Consider the following 20,165-nt stretch of genomic DNA (forward strand, 5'->3'; position numbering starts at 1 on the left):
TGTGGTGACTACAGCAGGTGGGTTCTTCCAGAAGCTTTAAAAGCCACCAACCAGGACCAGCCACCCCTGACAACAGGGACATCTGTGGAGTTATGGAGGAAAATGCCTGCTTTAGGTCAAAGAAGGGGATTTAGCAAAGCTATAAAAGCTGGGGGCAGGTGAGAGGGGGTGATTTGTGATACAGTTGCATTATTATTCTCTTGTTCTCTTATAACCACAGGAGTGCTTATCCCTGGGGGAATGCATACTATCTATTTTCTATTTCCATTTGTTTCTCTGATTTCATCACAGTTCAGCACATATAGTCAATGCGGAGCCCATTAAATCTTGGGAAGCTGTGGAGCACAGTGATTGACTATGGGATTCTAAAGTCCGATGGTCAAAGTTCAAATCCAGACTCTACCTGTATGACCTTGATCAAATGCCTTGACTTCTTTGTGCCTTGATTTTCTTATTTACGTAATGAAGGCATAGTACTCCTGCCTACTTTAGATTTTTGAGGGACAGTGAGTAGGCTAATATACACAAAGAATTAGAACAATGACTGATCCATGCTAGGCACTCAATAGACAGTATGTACAGCTTTTATTTATTGCAATTAGAGACTTTGAGCAAAAAAAAAAGGGCCTCAGATAAGATTATTTAATTTACACAATTAATTGTCAATGTTCCAGGCATTGGGCAGGGGCCTGAGTATACAAAAAATAATAACATTACCCAGCCCATGACTTTGTCATCATCTCCTTGTAGCATCTTACTATCCTGGGTTCCTTATCAATGTCCCTTTTAGACTTTTATTTTTGCATCAAAGCATTTATCACAGTGTGCAAAATTATTTTTTTGTGATTAAAAAAACTAATATTTATCTCTTGCACCTGTCTCTAGGCTCTTCAAGCACAGGGACTGATTTCTTTATCTTGTTGTATCCCATTGCCCTACCCAACATCTCATACTAGATGCTCAATGAATATTTGTTGAGTGAATGAATGCCTGAACCAAGAGAAATAACTAGGTATCACTTTCTAAAAGCTCTCATTAAAATTCAGCACAGCAAGAGAGACAGGTGGTGAATGTTAAATAAACATCTTACCACCAGTAGTCAAGATGTGCTTTCCTAAAATAAGCCACATGCTTCCCTGTGCTGAATAAATCATTTCTCCAAGAAGAACATGGAATTTGTAATACAGTAGGTTCTTGAATAACATCATTTGTTCAAAGTCACCATGAGGAAAAAAAAAATACGAATTCCACTGTCTGTGTGGACTTGGCATGTTCTGCCCATCTCTGCAGGGGGACTCGGGTTTCCTCCCACACCCCAAATATGTGACTTTATATTGTTTCTAAATTGTCAGATCTAAACTGTCCCATTGTGAATGTGTGTGTGTGAGAGTGTGTGTGTGTGTGTGAATGAGTGTGTATGAGTGTGTGTGTGAGTGTATGTATGTGTGTGAGTGTGTGTGTGTATGTGAGAGTGTGTGTGTGTGTGTGTGTGTGTGTATGTGTGTGCGAGTGTGTATGTGAGTGTGTGTGCCTTGCAATGGAAGGGCATTCTGTCCAGGGCGGGTTTCCACCTGTGACCCTGAGCTGCTAGGACAGGCTCCAGCCACCCTCAACCCTGAACTGGAATTAACGGGTTGGAAATGATTATCTCACTTGTTTTTATTAATCTTTATTCAATGAATGTATAGCTCACATTTATTTCAATGATTAATATTAGCAGTGTTTTGGCTCTTTATTTAAAAGTTTGGTGATGTTTTTGTTACCAGAGATATGCCATAGGAATCTCTCAATTAGCCTATGATAAAAATCAATTTCCTTATGCCTTGTTTTACTTTAAGTCTCATCCATAGGTTGATTTCTCATCTGAAACAGGAAAAAATAGCAAGCAGTAGCCTCCCCTCAATTTTTTTTAATTTTTATTGATTTTTTTACAGAGAGAAAGGGAGAGGGATAGAGAGAAACACTAATGAGAGAGACACATTGATCAGCTGCCTCCTGCACACCCCCTACTTGGGATGTGCCCGCAACCAAAGTACATGCCCTTGACCAGAATCGAACCTGGGACCCTTCAGTCTGAAGGCAGATGCTCTATCCACTGAACCAAAAGGGTTAGGGCCTCTCCTCAATTTTACTAGTAAATATTTAAGATAGGGTACCTAGATACTATTTGAGTGCATATATAGAGGGAAATTTACCTGAAATAAATGTTTTCATGACACAAATTACTGTTAAATGATTTCCAAAACTCTTTCTGCCAGTGTTGGTTTTAAAGGGATCATCCTGAAAGTGAAAAGGAAGCACTCCATTTACAGAGGTGAAAGGCTGTGACTCAAGATTTTTCAAAGATAAATTTTCCTTTATATCCGACCAGAGGCCCGATGGACGAAATCCATGTAAGAGTAGGCCTTTCTTCCCGCAGCTGCCGGTACCAGCTTCCCTCCAGCACCCGGGACCCCGGCTTCATCCAGAATGATGTACAGAATAATGTCCAGTCTAATTAGCATATTACCCTTTTATTATTATAGATTCTCTGATAAAGGGCTGTCCATTTCTCTTGTCCATATTTCCTGTCACGTTTCAGACATACTGAGCAGATCAGATCTAAATAAACCAAGCCTCAGCTTTAAGGACCGACACATGCTGAATTTACAATCACGGACTCAGAGAACCCTGAAGTAACAAAAGACACCGGCATCCTGCATAACAGAAAGGCTTCTGCTTCACAAAATCAGGCCCCCCCAACTGTGGACAGAGAGCTGTTCCCACCCGCAGTGGGCAGAACCGTTTGACAGTGGCCGGCAGCAGAAAGCGTGTCGGGGCACTGCTACCAGCCAGCGGGGCGCTTGTGCTATCTGAAAGGTATGTGCCTGCGCTTTCTTAATCATGGCTGCCTACTTGTTTGGTCTTGCAGATACTCAGGTATGGTTACAGGTAAACGTGACCCAAGTCAAAGAAAAGCAGAGGCGGTGGGGACAGACAAGCAGAGTGAACCAGCAGAAGCAAGGTGTGTCTTGTCCTGTCAAGCCAAGCCAGAGACTGAATGGCAAATGCCCGAGACTCAGAGGAGCCCTCCGAGCTGGGGGCTCAGGGCAAGAGAAAAATTCCCAGGTTACGCCTTTGCCAGATTTCTGCTTTTGTGAAACTTAGTTTTTGCAAAGAGGACTTTTCAGAAAGTATCCCATTCATTGGTTGAGCAAAAAGTATAATCTCATATATACAACTGGAGGCCCGATGCACAAAATTCCTGCAAGGGTAGGCCTTCCTTCCCCCGGCTGCTAGCTTTGCAGCCTGGCTTTGTAGCCATGGCCCCACCCCCACCCCACCCACGCACTCCCGACACCTTGGCCTGGCTCTGCCCACCACCACACCCCCACTCTAGTTCCACAGAGCCGCCCAATCAATCGCTCCGCAGAGGATGGCCTGGGATCTTCCTCTGTGGGGTGATGATGGGGCGATGGCGCCCCCTCCTCCTTGCTCCTCCCCAACAATCACATCACACCCGCCTTGACTGGCCTGGCACCAGTGCGTGTCATAGTGTGGTCGTCCGGATGGTCGTTCTTCTGTTCACCATTTGCATATTACGTTTTTATTATTATAGATAAGCATCATGTGCAATAATAATAATGGCCACCACTTAACGAGCGCTTTCCAGGTGTCAGGCAGATTGTGTAATTCACTGTTAAAAGAGAAACTGGGGCTCAAAAACGTCAAGTACAATAGCTTACCTGTGATTGCATAGCCAGGAGAAGGCAGGGCGGGTGTTGGAGATGACACCAGAGTCCATGTTTTCTGGGTCACAACACATCACCTTTCTCTTGGAGCAGTTCCTGAGGATTGCTGGCAGGTGATTAGGAGTTGATTTGATGGGGGAAAGGAGCGGAGGGAGGATTTGGAAGGCGCTGTGAACTCTGACTAGAGGAGGCTGGGGAAGCGCTGAGCACATTGTTGTGCCACGTGTTGGGAATGATGTGCGTTTCTCTCCATCGTTTGCTATCTGAGAGAAAGCAGAGCATTCACCTGGCACCGGAAAGGAGTCGGGTTTTTGTTGTATAGTTCTTGATCTTAGCAGTCTCAATAACATTCGGGGCAATAATTCAGACTTCTGTTCTGATGAATGGTTTAGCCCTCTCTTGGTGGGCTGGGTCCTTCTCACCCTCCAGGCAGAGTAAATCTCACTGTTTTCATGTTACAGAGTAATTTTGAGTTGCAGACCTAGAGTTAGAAGGTTCTTAAAGGACACACCCCTGGGTTCCCTCATCCAAAATGCTCCAAAGAGCTTAAAGGTGACATCCCTGCTCCATGGCGCAGGGGCCATCTCATATTGGCTTCTCAGAAGACCAAGAGCCCCAGGCCGGACAGGTGTGGGTAGTCCCACTGACCTGGACAAAAGGAGAATGCCCAGGGCTTCTGCCTATTCAGACTCAAATGCACTTATGGGGCTTGACACCTGCCATGTACTTTGATACTTTCATGTGTTATTTCATTTCGCCCTCCCACACACCCCTGGGCATTGGGACATGTTTCACATGTTATGAGGAAAAAAGTGACCTCAGAGAAGTGAAGCATCTCAATCATGGTCAGGTACCTTATTACATAGTAAAGCCCAAAACTTTGACCTTTGCCCTGGCAGGAATGGCTTAGTTGGTGGAGCATTGTCCCATGTACCAAAAAGCTGCTAGTTCAGTTATCGGTCAGGACACATGTAGGGTTGTAGGTTTAATCCTGGTCGGGGGGGTGTTCAACCAATTGATGTTTCTCTCTCACATCAATCTTTCTCTCTTTCTCTCTCTCTCCTTTACCTCTCTCTCTAAAATCAATAAGAACATACATTTTTAAAAAATGTTTGCCCTCACATCCAGAAGATTTTTTTCTCCATTTCATAGACTGAGAAACCCATTAAGCCATCTGCTTCAACATTTAAATTTATTTGGGACTGGCAATTCTGAGTAATCTCCTTTTAGCACCTACAACCTCATCCCAGATCAAGTTGGAGGCGAGGAAAATAAAAGGGGTCATGTTCTGTGAACAAAACTGACTATAGAAATCACAAATGAAAAGTTAGCTAATTGGGAAATAAAGCAGCCGATGCTGTAAGTGGGATCTGGGAAGCAGACATCCCTAAGGGGCACAGGTGAAGGGCATCTGTCAGATCCCCTTCTCTCCCTCCTGGGGCTCCTTCTATCCCTGAAAAGGGCCTTGCTTGCCTGCCTTTGGACACCCATGTATACATGTTTGAGCTCTGTGCACATCCTACTCAAACAACTACCAGCAAGAAGCCCACCAGCTTCTGGAAGTGGGGTGGGGCCAGGATTGCCAGAAGACACATAGGATTTCCTGTTCCATTTGAATTTCAGATAAATGATGAGTAATTTTTTTTACATTAAGTAGGGTCTACGTTTTCATGCAACCCTGAACAATTGTTTGCTGTTTATCTTCAATTCAAATTGAAGTGAGCATGCTGTGTTTTCATTTGCTACATTTTTCAACCCAGCTGGAGTCATCTGGTCAGAGAGTTCCAGGGCCTGAGTATTCTGAGTGCAGTGTGGACACTGAGAAGAGTCATTTGATGTGAACCCCAAGAATGAATGTACAGTATATGCAGAGATGGAATTCCCATGGTCAACCAAAGGCCCAAATCTTATATTAAAAAAAAAAAATAAGAGTCTACTAGCCATTTGCTGGCAGGGGCCTCTCAAGTATTCAATATACAGACAACAACTTTAGCCTGAACTCTAAGGTTTCTGCTTTATACCCTCCTTGGTTACACAATCTGAATCAACCGCTGCAGGGAATTGCTGCAGCTTTTCAACCGATGGATTGAGACTTGCCCCATCCCATCAGAACCCTCATTTTCACCTATACCAATTAATTAGAACTGCCCTATAATGACCAATCAGAATTGCATGATTCAGATAAATGAGAACTATATTAATTTGTAAACCTCATTTGCAAAAAAAAGTATCAATTGGGAACCTGGGCAGGAACTTAGTAAATGGCAGCCTTTCCAGTGAAGTAACTTGCACTTTCACTGGGGCTGCCATTCTCTGTTTTAGAAGCTGTTTCACCAAAATGAAGTCTCTCCTTTTCTAAAGTCGCTCCTTTTCGGCACTTCTTTGGGAATTTTGGGTTACCATAGTCTAAACTGTAAAAGGGCAGGTAGGGGAACAGAGCCTCCTGATCACTTTAAAGCTCTGAGCCCAGGGCAGGGACCCCTCTTGCCCAGAGATTTGGAAGGGGGGACACGTGAGTAACAGAGCTTAAACTTGGGAACAAAGAGACCTGGGCTCCACCATAGGCCTTGGGCAAAGTCCCTTATTTCTCTCAGCCTTGGTTATCTGAACTATGTCTAAATTGGAGACTTATATGGACTAACATTTGCAAGAAAACTAGCCCCATGCTCAGCACTCAATAGGACTAAAAACAGCAGCAGCCTTCATTATGACCTTTAAAGAAAGAGAGATCTATGGTAGGAAAATGCTTTAAATTTTTCTGCCTTCTGTTTTCTGTTGAGTTAATCTACCTCAGCTGAGCTGGGAAAAGATGTTGATATGTTTCCATTGCCCACATCCGGGTTAGAAAAGGGTCATTCTGTTCATTGGTAGCTGCAGCGAAGCTTCAGGAGAGAGCCTGGGGCTAAATATTCCAGGAGAAGTGGGGACTTGGTACCTTCTGGCCAAGGAATCCCTCCTCTCTCTCTCCCCTTTTCTCCCGCACTGTTCTTCATGCCCATCTCTGGGGCCTGGTGTGTAGGTGGGGCCCTGTCCTCTCTAAGGAAGTAGGAAAGGAGAAGGGAAGGAGGGGGCTGAGGGGGGGTAAGCAGAGCCACCAGCTCCTCTGGCCTGAGGTGCAATGAGGTAGTTACTCTCCTCCTTCACAAGCTTGTTCTTCCTTCTTGGGAGGAGCCTTCCCTGGAGGAGAGTTTAATCCCTGTTATTGTAACTGGTGGCTGCCTGGGTGCACACAAAGGCAGCCCAGACAAGCTCGCCCCAAGCAGAGTGCTGAGTGTTGGCGGAAAGATGTAAATGAACTTGGAACCTCATGAAAGCTAAGACTCCTCTGGGTTTGTTTCATTCCTAACCACAGCCCTGTGGAATCCGGCTCGGATGGGTGTCTTTCTGCTTAAAAGTCGGGAGTGAAAGGTAGGGGGTGAGGGCGAACTGGCTCGGGATCAAGCTGAGCAGCTTCCTATTGAACTCCGGTGATTTAATGGGAGTGGAAATGTTTTTAACTCTTTAGTCGGACATTCAGGCTCCTGGCTCGCACAGATCACAGCGGGATTTGAATTGAATAGGGTCTACCGAGTTGGTAGAGGGCTTGGACTATCCCTAGGGCCAGGGTGGTTCTGCACTGAGGAGCAAACAGACGGGAGGGGGATCCCAGAAAGAGGGGTGAGTGTATTGGGGTTTTCTTCCCTCACCAGACCTGACTCCAGTTTGCAACATCTGACAAGGGAAAGAACCTCCACCTAAAGAATCCAACAAAAACATCCTGATGCTAATTAAAAACGGTTTTTTTCTGAAGCAGAAGTAAACATGGCTCCATGAGTGGCTTTGTCATTTGCCAAAACCTTATTTCTTGGTTGCCTTCCTCTCTAGTTAATTAGTCTTTCACTGTGGATCTGCTGTCATCCTAGGCAATGTATGCAAATCACATCTTTAATGCCAGCCTGTTCCCCAGCCTTTGAAAGACGGGAGGGAGGTGGTTATAACAAATCTACAAGTCAGTGCAGAATGAAAAGTTTCATTTCCGGTGCTGAAGGTGCCAAAGACCTTTCTTCAATAACCAGCAGGGTTTTATTCCTCAGCTGGTGGAATTCAAATTAGCGAAAGCTCCGCAGTTTCTTACAGCCCTCCTTGGTTACAGGGAAAGGACACTGCTCCCACCCACCACTCCCCTCCCCCCATTGAGGGTCTCACTCCCCTTTCATTGCCTGAACTTGCACTTACCTTCTTTTTTACTTTCCCTTTGCCCAATTTTCAAAAACACAAAACAAAACAAAACAAAAAACCTATATTTTCCGGCATATAAGACGACGTTTGAAACGAAAATCTGGGGCAAAAGACCAAAATTGCACAAAAATTACCTGCAGATCTTAACGGCAAAGTAAGTCTTTTCTTTGAAGTGGGGGGTAGTCTTATACAGCGAATATAGGCCTAAACCTATGTTTTAACTGTAAAATTAGGGGGTCGTCTTATACCCCAGAAAATATGGTAAATTAGCACCTTCATTCCTTCATGGTTGGTGCCTACTGCGTTTCAAGTGAGAATGCATTAAAATATCTTTCATGAGATCATCCCAATCAGAAAAGCACATGGGCAGAATGCCAACATACTGGCTCCATTTTTATGATTATATTTATGAAATATTCCATACATACACTGAGATGCATAGCATACTAAACAGTACATGATACTGTTTTGAATGCATGCATACATGACTAGTAAATATATATTTAGGCATGTTAAGAAATGATAAACATCACCTTCATTAACTGAAAAGACCATTGACCCAGGGTAATTGTACTAGCCAGGTTCCAAGCATGCTTACACACACACATGAACACGCATATTTTTTCTTAATTTTGTATGTATATGAACCAAGTATTCTGGAGTTTTATTACAAGTCTAGAGAATGTCTTAGAAGACTTTTTCTTTTTCTTTTTTAAAATATTTTTATTGATTTCAGACAGGAAGGAAGCGGTAGAGAGAGAAAGAAACATCAATGATGAGAGAGAATCATTGACTGGCTGCCTCCTGCATGCTCCTTACCTTTAAATGAAAAGGAAGGCAGCGCACAGGAGGGTTTGTTGAGGGTGGGGTGGTTAATGATGTCACTTTGGGGGGTTGACTGGCTTCCAGCAGCCCCCCTCCTGGGTTCACATGGGGCAGCTCAGAGCTGGCTCCAGGCCAGTGTGACAATCAAAGCCTGAGAGGTTTCTTCTTTCAGAGTATTTCTCAGGTTTACTCACTGAGGGGCCGGAGGAGGGACCATGAGGAAGAGGAGTGGGAAGAAGCAGACCAGGCTGGATTGCTAAACTGAAGCAGGACATCCTGCTGCTGCCCACGCTGAGGCTTCCTTTCGCCCAGGGAGTCTGGGCCGCCTTGGACCCATGCCTGCCAGAGGCTCAAACCTCCGAGGAGCGCCCCGGCTCTCACAGTCCAGCAAAGGTGGTTTAGAAGAACAATAAACTGGGGAGAAATATATAAGATTTTATTTTCTTTTTAGAAAGAAAAATAAACTACCAGGTGAAAACATGTGCTTTCAAACAGCGATGGGCCAGACAGCAAAATGAGCCCAAGTAAGCTGCCAAGGGGACAATTAAGGGAAGTGGGAGCAAGGGAAGAATCTGATGAGTTCAGCCTTGGGAACAGCAGAAAGGAGGGAGCAGCATCAGAAAGGGAGCCTGTGAGGCAGAGTGATGGATAAAGGAGATCAGATGGCCCGCAGCCCCAGGCCAGCCAGAGTGCCCTGCGCACTGCCCTCCCCAAAGTGCCCGCACAGCCCTCAGCTCCTGCCACGCTTACACCCCGCCCTCAGCGGTGCCACAGGGAGGGCACCCCCGCTGACCATCTTCGGCATTCTGCTCGGGCTCCAAATGAAAAATGATTCTGCCTTCAAAGCCAAATGGAAGCTGGGTAGAAGCATGTGCTTTCTTCTTAGGTTCAAAAGAGACATTAATATCCCCACAGTCTCTCTGTGCATTCGTACCATTTTCCTCCAAGTGAAAAGGAGAAATTATGAGGGAGGCATCCTGTAAAAGCAGGTGTTGCAGAATTACATTATTGCTTCCTACAGAAGCAAGCCTTTTCGTATTTTCTTTGAGCAGAGAGTGTGCCTTGCTTCGAAATCATTTCACACAGCACAACTTTACCTCTCTTATTAAAACATCTGTGTGTTGGTGGGGTGTCAGCAGGATTATTTGTGCCCATTTTGCTTTAAAACATTTGTTTATTTGCTAGGCAAATGTCTGAAATGATGTACATAAACCGGGGCAGGCGTTAGCACTGGGCGCAGTGATTACAGGGGACTTTCACATCCTAAGTTCCTGAGCAGATATAGAAATATATTTTGTCATAAGAATATGTTAATAGAAAAAATAATCTATTGAACTACATTCATATATTGGGCCCCCAGCCCAACACAAAAAATGAATAAGGATCCATGGTCTGTGGTTCCTGCCCTCCCACCATGGGGAAGGCAGAGGGGGGAGTAAACCAATAACTGTTTTATCACAAAGTGAGGGGCGCTATAATCCAGTTAGGGGAGGGGGTTCTGTGAGGTGTATATGCAGAGACAATGATTTCTGTAGGCTTCTCACTGGATCAAGGAAGACTGCACCTAGATGGTATTAGTGACACAAGAACAGTAAGGGAGCCCCAGAGAGAGGTCATAAAGGCAAGAGGATGAAGTCTGATATTCCCCAGAGCAGTAGAGTCCAGTGTGGCTGGAGTATGGAGACTGGAAGAGGCAAGGAATGGCCAAAGGTGAGCAAGGCATGTGGGTTTGGGGCCAGAAAGCAGTTCACCCGAGACTGGGCTTGCTGTGGGAAGGAAGGTGGACTCACAGACAATGGGGAGGGAAATAACCAGTTTAGGAAGAATACCCTGGTCTGCAGAGGTTGTGGTGAAAGAGAAAGGGGATCAAGATTTGCAGTAAGAACCACTTGGACTATGACAGTGTTAGGGTGGATGAAAACAGGGGGTGATGGAGGCAGGTGAGCTCTGGGGAAAGGAAGGGAGGTGAGCTTGACAACAAAGTTTGTTGTAAAGTTCCTAACCAGGTATTTGCTAAAACTGGAAATAATAGCTGCCATTGACTGTGAGGTGTGTGCCAGACCCGTGTCAGTCATTCCTAATGAACCCTCACCACAACCCTACAAGGAAGACACTATTATTAGACCCATTTTTACAGATAAGGAAAATGAGGCAAAGGGAAGTTTATATTCTCAGAGGTAAATGTTCTAAGGTCACAGATTAGTAAATGAGGAAGCCGTAATTCAAGAGGAGGCTGTCCAGTCTCCCTCGCAGAGAGAGATAGGATATTTTAGGGAAAGAAATGAGGTGATTTGTGTATGTAAATTTTGAAGTTGCTGCAGGCTATCAAAACAGATGTCCACTAAATAATTGGAGAAATAGACCTGGCATTTACTTAACAAATATTTTGTGATCGTTTATTGCTTATCTGACCCTGTGTCAGGCTGGAGTTAGGACATCAGCAAAATATTTACTGAGCACCCAAAGGCAAAGTATTTGTGTATCACATTTTAGTAAAGCTAATAATTTTCCTCACCTAGTTGAACACATACTCTTTAAAATAACTTGGAGATAGGTCCTTGTATAAAACAAACCACCCATTAAGTACCCATCTTTGCAATTTTGGAATCACATTGGCTTTTCTTAAAACAAAACACCCCATCAAAGAGTAAAAACTCAGTCAGGAAGAAAGAGCTCATTTGAATTTTATGACCCTCTCAGCATGTGGTGGGCTTGGGAAATAATAAAATAAATATATCTTAGTCATTTGTGTTCATGGAATTAAACAGGAAGATGGGAGTAATGAACGGTTACCTACAGGTAAACAGAATGCAGACCAGCCTCAGGAAGAGAGGGAAGAAATTCACTCACCACCAAGAACTCTGGGAGGATGGGGACATGAGCCCGGTTTGGGCCCACCTGTCTCTGAGCCTCAGTTAGACTGTGTGCACTTCCTGTCCCACTGTTCACAGACAGACCTGGTGGCCACACCCCGCTCCAGCTGCCCCCCAACACAGCTGCTGAGAGAAATCTGCTCCAGCTCCCCTTTGAAAAGGAGAGCAGCCCTGGGTCCCCATCTGTCTCCAGAGAGCATGGCTTTCTTGTTTTGTTTTTGTTTTGTTTTTTGTTGTGTGTGTGTGTGTGTGTGTGTGTGTGTGTGTGTGTGTTTGTGCCAAAAGGCCATTCTGCAGTGCGCTGCATTATCATCAAGTGAGATTCCTTTCCCAGGAAAGCAACATTTGAGACAATTTATACCTTGAACTTAAATCGCTCCTTCTGCCAAGTACCTCAGCTGACTTTATTATCTCATTAAATCTTCACAGTGTTCAATATTAAAAATATTTTTCATCAGTGGCATAAAAATCAAGGCATTTTTGTGACTATGTACCCCAGGTGAGAGCAGTTACCGACGTGTTCGCCCACCGGAGAATCAACAGATCGTTTCTTTTCAAGCCAGATGCACAGAGCGGTCCTTCTCCCTTCGGCAGCTGCAGGCCCTCACCACAAGCTCCAAGCACATCCAGTCTTACCTCCCCCACCCACCTCCAAGCTTCTCACCATCCACTGGTTCCCAGATTCACAGCCTTTTCAGGTGACTGTCCCAAAAAGCCACGGGTCACATAGCATGCAAGTCAAGAGCATGGGCTTGGAGCCAAACTCATTTCCTGCATGAACGTGGGAATGTATTCCAACCTCTGTAAGCCTCAGTCTCCTAATGTGTAAAATGGGATGACAATAGTGCCTCCCAATATGCTCATGAGAATTGAGTTTTTACACACACCATGCTTGGATGAGGCTGGCACATTGTAAGCCCTCAATAAATATGGCTTGATTAGACCCACCTGTCTGTCCACATGTGTGTAAAGCAAAGAGCACAAAAGAGGACGTCAGAAAATCTGGAGGCTTTCAGACCAACTGGGTGTGTGTTCTTGACAAACTCAACCTCTCTGAGACTCAGCTGCTGATTCCTAACATGGGATGGAATGTTCTATGCAACTGCTTTTGGGGAAGTGGCAGCCACCAGGACCAGAGTGAATGCAATGGACCCCTAGGGGCATGCCCACCAGTCTACAATGTGCATCTTATAGGCCAGCAACATTTTGTCTTGCATAACAGATGTTAGAGAAAAATCCCCATGCACCTCCCACCCTCTCCTACAAAAAAAAAAGAAAGAAAGAAAGAAAGAAAGAAAGAAAGAAAGAAAGAGCATTTCATGGCCTCTGTCTCATAAACAGAATTCTGAGAATTTACTTTCTATCTTATCAGAAATAAAATGACTACCACAGCAATCTGAGGTACAACTGCATTGCTGGCACTTTTTTCCTTAAGCACTGACATGACAAAGCTCCTGTAGGGCCTCCAAAGCTGTGTGGCTTTGGGCAAACTGATTGACCTCTCTGAACCTTGGTTGTTGTTTGTTATCAAGGGATAAAAACCTGGATAATAAAGTAACCTATTGGTCTCAAACATCCAATGAAATAGCACCTATCAGCACTCAGAATAGCGTCAGGCACATGGTGAGTGCTCAGTAAATGTTAAATGTGATCCTAATCTCTCAGTTCTGCTATTTTACAGCCATGAACTATGGACAGTTTCCTCATCTGCAATCGGGGTTCAAAGTAAATATCATATGGGCTAATTTTAAAGATTAAATGAGATAATTCATCCAAAATGTCTTCACTAGTAGTAAGCACTGAGAAAACACCTGCAGTTTTCATAATGACTGTGGTGATTAGGATGCCTAATGGGAAGTGAGGAAGGGGTGGTCACGGCATCTGAGCTGACTCCCCACACTGACTTCTCAGAATCAGGAAATAGGCCTTCCACAGACATCCATAATTTATAGAGGTTCTTCCCCCAGTTCCACAGTCCAATAAAATGAAATGTGTATGACAGGACTTCCTTAGCAACTCAGAAACTAAAACAAAGTTACACCTACAACTTGTCTTGGATAGAGGTCCACTTCCAAATTTTGCCAAATAATGAGCACCCTGCCGTAAGGATTTTGAATCAAATCAATACAAAGAACAATAGTCACACTTGTTGTGGGTGTCCCAGCCCTTGTGTGCACAGCGCCATACTTTATTCCCATAGCGGGCCTGAGATGGAGGGAGAGAAAGGGTCACTGATCCCCTCTTTCAGGCGAAGGAACTAGGAACTTGAATGATCACTCGTCCTGCCCTGTAAGATAGAAGTGGAATCAGATCTAGGTCTCAGGTAGCCTGGCCACTATTTCTTCCACATTTTCCAAAAGCAACTCTCTACCTCATTTAAGGAATTCTTCAGTCTTCTCTGCAAAATGCTTAGTGGTTGACTCCAGGTGACAATGCTCTTCTGTTGCTCATGGCAACACCAATCTGTGGCTCTTTTCTGATGAGCCCTAGAATCGTTACCAACAGCCCTTTCAGGAGCCAATCGCACTTGATCAGATCCGGCAAGTAAGGGAACTAGCCCTGACAGGATGAAAAGTCCATTCCCTCCAACAGGGACCGGGCTGGTCATGGAACTAAGTAAACAGGAGGGTCTCCTTAGCCCACGGAGAAAGAGAAGACAGTGAAAAAGGAAAGGCCCTTTTTTACCATGGCGAGGACAGCCAAGAACAGGAGCACAGCTAACCTGTGAAAGAATCTTGAAGGCTGCATTTGATCTTTCAGAACTTCCTCTCTGCTACTCCTTCTCAAACCTCTTATGCAGAATGGTATTTCCTCCCAACAGCGTTTCCCAGATTTGCCCCACCCTTTTGGGGCATCTTTTCTAGAAGGACACACATTTAGTAAAGTCTAGTGTGAATTTCCTCCTCCTCTCCAATCTTTTCTAATAAGTAAAATCATGCTACAGTGACCACCAAGGAGAAATTGACCAAATTTCTTAGCTATGGCTTTTCCAATTTGGGAGGCCATTATTTATATTTTCTTCATTAAATATTTCCATCTTTGCCAAGGCTACTGTCATTAACAATCATCACATTTATAATGGGAAAAATGGGAGATATTTTTCATAAAGAGAAAATAATAATAAAAGTAAGTGTCAAGATTTACATAGGATTTTGGTCACATTACAAGGTCTATCTGTTCAGATACCTTTGGCTGCTGCAATTTTAAAAACCTCCTCAAATTGACTCAAAAAGGAAATGTATGATATTTGTGAAAGGTTAGCATGGTGGTACCTGAGCAGCTAAACAGCATCTCAGATGCTGATTAAAGAAAGCTGAATTTATTTAAGGGAACAGGTGGGGAATAGGATATCCCAAGGGAAGGGCTGCACAGCACGGAGCCAAGGGGACACTGGGTCGATGATGGCAGCACCCAAGAGCTGGGGTTTTATCTTACAGGCAGTCACTGGTGGAAAGCTCTGGTCCTTGGTGGATGGGGGCTGAGCTGGTGGGTTTGGGATGCAGATGGAATGCAGGTGTGCAAATAGGTGCCTTTAGGACAGTCTTAAGTTCTTATATGGTCTGACTCCTGATGTCCAACAAGTGTTTCCTGTGGTGGGTACTTACAAGTGGCCGTTAAGGATTGCCCTAAAGTCCTAACATTTCCCTCCTCTTTATCTGTTAGTAATTACTCTTAGGGAATAAAAAACCACCCAGCTGGCAGCTTAGTATGTCCATTACTATAAGGGAGGGTGAAATTATCAGGACAATTCATACTGTGGTTATTAGATACTGAAAGACAATAACTAGAACATCCAATAAAAGTCAGACATTCATCACAGGAAGCTACTGTCGCAACCTTTAGAGGAAACATCCCTGCATCCTTTTCCTGGACAGTGGGTCCCAACACATAAAGGTCCCTGTATGTGACTTCCTTCCCAAAATTCATAGAATGAGTATATGATTCTGTACATAAGCAATAGGTGTCCCAACTCCTACTAGACAAGATATAAAGGTTCCTTCTGAAAGGCAAAGGTCAGAGGTGTTAAGAACATTTTTTGCTAAATACACCCAAATATGTTTAGCTCTCCCGGATGGAATTAGTTCTCCTTCAGCCAGACCACCAGTAGGCCAAAAGTGCGATTATAACAAATGCTGCCTTTGAAAGACAACCTTGAGGTGTTCCTTGGGCTTGGTCACCCATTCTTGCCCTTCTGATTCCCTCTTCACGCTGGTGTGATGGATCCAGGGCTTCATGCCAGCCAGCTTCAGAGCTGTTGGAGAGGTGAGCAGCAGTCCTAGGGTCCCGCTCATGTTGACCAGTGATTCAGTTTTCCCTGTTTTGAGTGGGATTCTGTCTCCTGCTAAGAAGGGATGTAGCAGGCCTGTGACAGAAAAATCCCTAGCACATGCCAAATCATTTATTCCAGTCAGTGTTTGATTAAGATGCTACATGTAATTCTTAATTAACATCATGATCTACATATGCATCTGTTCCTATAGCAGCCTGAAATGGTTGCCCATATATTGTTTTGTAGGGACTCAAACCAATCCACTTTGGGGAGCTACTCTAATCCTGAGCTGAGCAATTGGCAACACCCGTCCCAATTGGCAACACCCATCCCTGACAGTTTGGTTATATTCTTCATTAGGGTTTGGTTCAATTTTGAGTAACTTGGGAGGGAAAAGCTGGTCCTGAGGCCACAGTGATACTTGCCTGCTTTTCTGGGCCTGGCCATGAAATACAACTGAGGCCTAGATATTATCTTTAGGGAGGAAAGGGTCAGAGAGTCTAAACCGCCTGACCAGCGATGTGAAAGATTCAAGGTCCAAACCATCTGACCAGTGATATGCTAGAGGAGAGAAGGTTAATCTGGGGGAGGGCCATGTTTCCCCAGTTTTGCCTATTGCTGGGCATCTGGAGCTTTCTGCCCTAGTGAGTTTCTGTACCTGGCCCATCTTCCTTGCTCTGCGGTTCTGTCTAACAATCTGGCTCCAAGAATGGGTGATTCCACAGCTCATGACTCTCAATGGTTTTAGATTCTTTCTGTCTTCTCTCTGCAACTCATGATGTATTAGCTATACTACAAGGCAGCGGCTTCCTTCATGGACTGCCATTCCAAATATCATAGCCATGCACCACACAGACCAGAGGTAGAAAGGGATTCTCCTTCCTCTGTCTCCAAATTGAGAGCAAGGACATCTGGTCCAGAGCCCCCAGCAGACTCCATCACATGCTTCTGTTGCCAGAACTTGAATCACTGCTGATTCAAAGACCAGAAAATGGCAAAGAGAAACTGCTGTGAATAGTGTGGGCACATTGTTTGATAGGAAACAGGTATTGGGGAGCCAGTAACAAGAACTACAAGACACTGTGTTCACATGGTAAATAAAGGTAGACCGATGTGAACAGTGGTAAGATCAGTATAAAGGAAGAGTTCAAAGTCCACAAAAAAAGGCACTATTCAATTGAAATGGTATGTCTGGAAAGGCACATAGATTGTAATCCTAATGTTACTTGACATGTATACAGCAATCTATAGTTTGTATTGCACTTCCCCACAGCTTCTTCATTGGTGTCTCACATCTTCAGGGATAGTGCTGCAACGGTTATTTCATGTGACACAGAAGGAGGCAGTTGAGCATTTCGCCTGGTGTCTAATGACTAGCCAGAGATGGAGGGGGTCAGGATGCCAGGCCTTTGACACCTAGTTCACAGGTCTTCCTGCTGCATCAAACTACTCTCTCTAAAAACTGCCTAAAAAGGGCAGAGCACCCTGATTTTTCCCAAGTGCACACACACATGATCTCTCGTGATTCTCAGAACATCATGAGTCATCCCAAGGAGGGGCAAATAATGGAGGCTCAGGCAGGAGGACAGCAAAACAAACCTCAGGGTCAGGTGAATGAGTGGTTTTGTTGTTTTGTTTTGTTTTTACTATCAAGTGGCAGTTATTTCCTTCTTATATGCCATTAGCTACCTCTCAACAGCTAGTCCTAAGTCAGCAAGCATGTCTCCAAAAAACATGGGACCCCATTTCAAATTTCCACTCTTGACTCCATTCTCCCAGCCCTCTGTTATGCCTGACTCAGCAGCCTGTGCTTCTCTGGGATCTCCTGAAATCTCCCCTTTTATTGTTGCCTTAAAGCTCTGGGCCTTTCCTGAGACCATTAGTTAATCTTATCAGCTGATTTGGAGACTCCAGGCTCTTGGCCTTCCAGGGAAGAATAGCAATGGCATCTTAAGCAGGAGGCACCCACTTTTGTTGTCTATCGCAGAGCAGTTATCCCAGTCAGTAGTGAGCACTTCAGAGCAGGGAAGCCTTCACCCTTAGCCAGTGGGTGAGCAGGCCCACTCCTCTTGTAACTATCATAGAGGAGGGCAAAGGGCACAGTGTGACACAGTAGAAAGGGCCCTGAACTGAGGAAGACATGCCTACTGTATGACCTCCAGTCCAGCCCACTTCCCAGAGTTTTTATGGGACTTCATCAGAGTATTTGTGATTACATTTTGAGCTAACCAGATATTATTTGTTTTATTAAATAGTTGCATCTAGTTGAGTGGGTGCCTTGTAATTTTGCATTACTTGAGTAGTCATTGTTTATCTCACTTCCAAGTGTAACAGGTAGACAAAAAGGGAAAGACTAGATCCCACGGCTATTTATCGAAGGCTACATTTCCAGGGCAGGGTTCTCAACCCTGGCTCTATCTTAGGATCATCTGGAGAGGCTTATAGGCAATGCTGTTTGGACTCTATCCCAAACAATTAATTCAGAATCTAATCTCTGAGGAGCTGAGGTGCAGGCATCAGTACCTTTTAATAGCTCCTGAGGTGATTCTCTGCAGCCAGGGTTGAGAACCACTGTGCCAGGGCAATTCAGCAGGAGAGAGATTAATTGGAGTCTTTTTCCTCAATCACGCAACCACACTTGAGAGACGCAGCAACACAGTCGATTCACAAAGAGTCCAAGCATCCTCGGTGCTCTTTCTTGGCAAGTGGGTCAGCACGGGTGATGCTCCGTCATGACCCATTCTGGCATTGCAATTACTTCTCCACCTCTAGAGGTTTTACTTCAAAGGCTTTAAAAATGTGACCTGGGGCTTGAAGAGGGGACAAATGAGGAAGAAAATCATATAGAAGAGAGGGAATTTGAGATTGAAAGAGATGAAAGCAAAAGAGAGAGAGAGAGAGAGAGAGAGAGAGAGAGAGAGAGAGAGAGAGAGAGAGAGAGAGAGAAAGACAGCAGGGGGTGGGGTGCAGAGAAGCAGCAGCAGAAAATGAAAGTGCTGATAGTGGCATTCAGAATTGAGACCTGCTTTCTAACCATATGGCGGAGATATTAACTTGCCTGTAATTACTACAACATTCTCAATTGCAGAATGACTTTCATTAAACCCCGTGGATTGAGGCACTTGGAATTTGTGAATAATTTTGCTTTGAGCTCTGGCTCTATTATGCTTCTGTTAGGACTTGAGATCTTTTAGGGAGGGAGAGACTGCGCTTGTTCATCAAGCAACTATTTTGGGAATAATGCCATCGAAATCAATTTAATGAGCATTTGTTCAGCACCCATTGTGTGCCAGGCTCCGTGTTAAGAGCTGGGAAGTAGAAATAGATGAGAAGGGTTGACCCCATCGCTTGGCCACACCCATTCAATAAATATGTTCAGCAGCAACAGTATTCCAGGCACCCTGTGTGGTGCTATGGGGGTGGGATATCCTTAGAAGATTGACAGGAATACAGGCAATTAATTGTAGTAGGATCACCTGGGTACAACCTGTCAGGCATCCTTTAGGGGTAAAGGGGAGAGAATGGCAAATGCATTCATGCTTGACCCTAGGAGCCCCTGAACTAAGTCAGTAGCACTGATCACCACCTAGTGAGCCACGACAGAGGCAGAGGTGACAACTTCCAGTTTCATGATGCAGTCAGCTTCCCAGAGGCTCCTGGATAAGGGGTAGGGGGTATTACTCTCTCTCTCTTGAATGGAATGTGACCAAAAGAACTCCCCAATTCAGGGCTTAGCACATCTAATCTCAATGGCATTCTCCTCAGCCAGTCACCACTTAGACCAGAAATAACAAATGCTTTCGCTTTTCATGTCATGATTGTCTAGCTGAGAATGTTTCTGGGCTCAGGGAGGCAAAAAGTTTGGTGATCGATTACTCATGTCTACTGGGGGGGTTGCATTAAAGAGGATAGTTTCCATCCTTCCTCAGCACCACTCTTCTTTGTTCCAGTTGCTTGCTGCACAAGAAAACATTCCCCCAAAACAGTCTTTTAAACAATGGCTCAAAGCAGCAGTCCTTTATTTTCCCAATAAACTTGCAATTGGGGTAGAGTCCAGAGGATATGGCTCCTATCTGACCAACAGCATCAGCTGGGCAGCTCATCTCAGGCTGCAAGATCCACTTCTAAGATGGCTCGTTCACAGGGCTGGTAAATGGGTCCTGCCAAATGGCCAGCTGCTCAGCTGGGCTACTAACCGGAGGCCTCAGTTTCTCCCCAGGTGAGCCTCATTTGGGGCTGCTTGGGCTT

General features: G+C 44.7%; 1 long non-coding RNA gene across 1 annotated transcript in view; it reads right to left on the reverse strand.

The window, feature by feature from the left end:
- Positions 1-20,165, reverse strand: part of LOC311629727 — a 129,358-nt gene that overhangs the window by 94,777 nt on the left and 14,416 nt on the right. The window lies entirely within an intron of this gene.

Source organism: Pipistrellus hanaki, assembly GCF_964339955.1.
Source record: "Pipistrellus hanaki genome assembly, chromosome: 11".
NCBI lineage: Eukaryota > Metazoa > Chordata > Mammalia > Chiroptera > Vespertilionidae > Pipistrellus > Pipistrellus hanaki.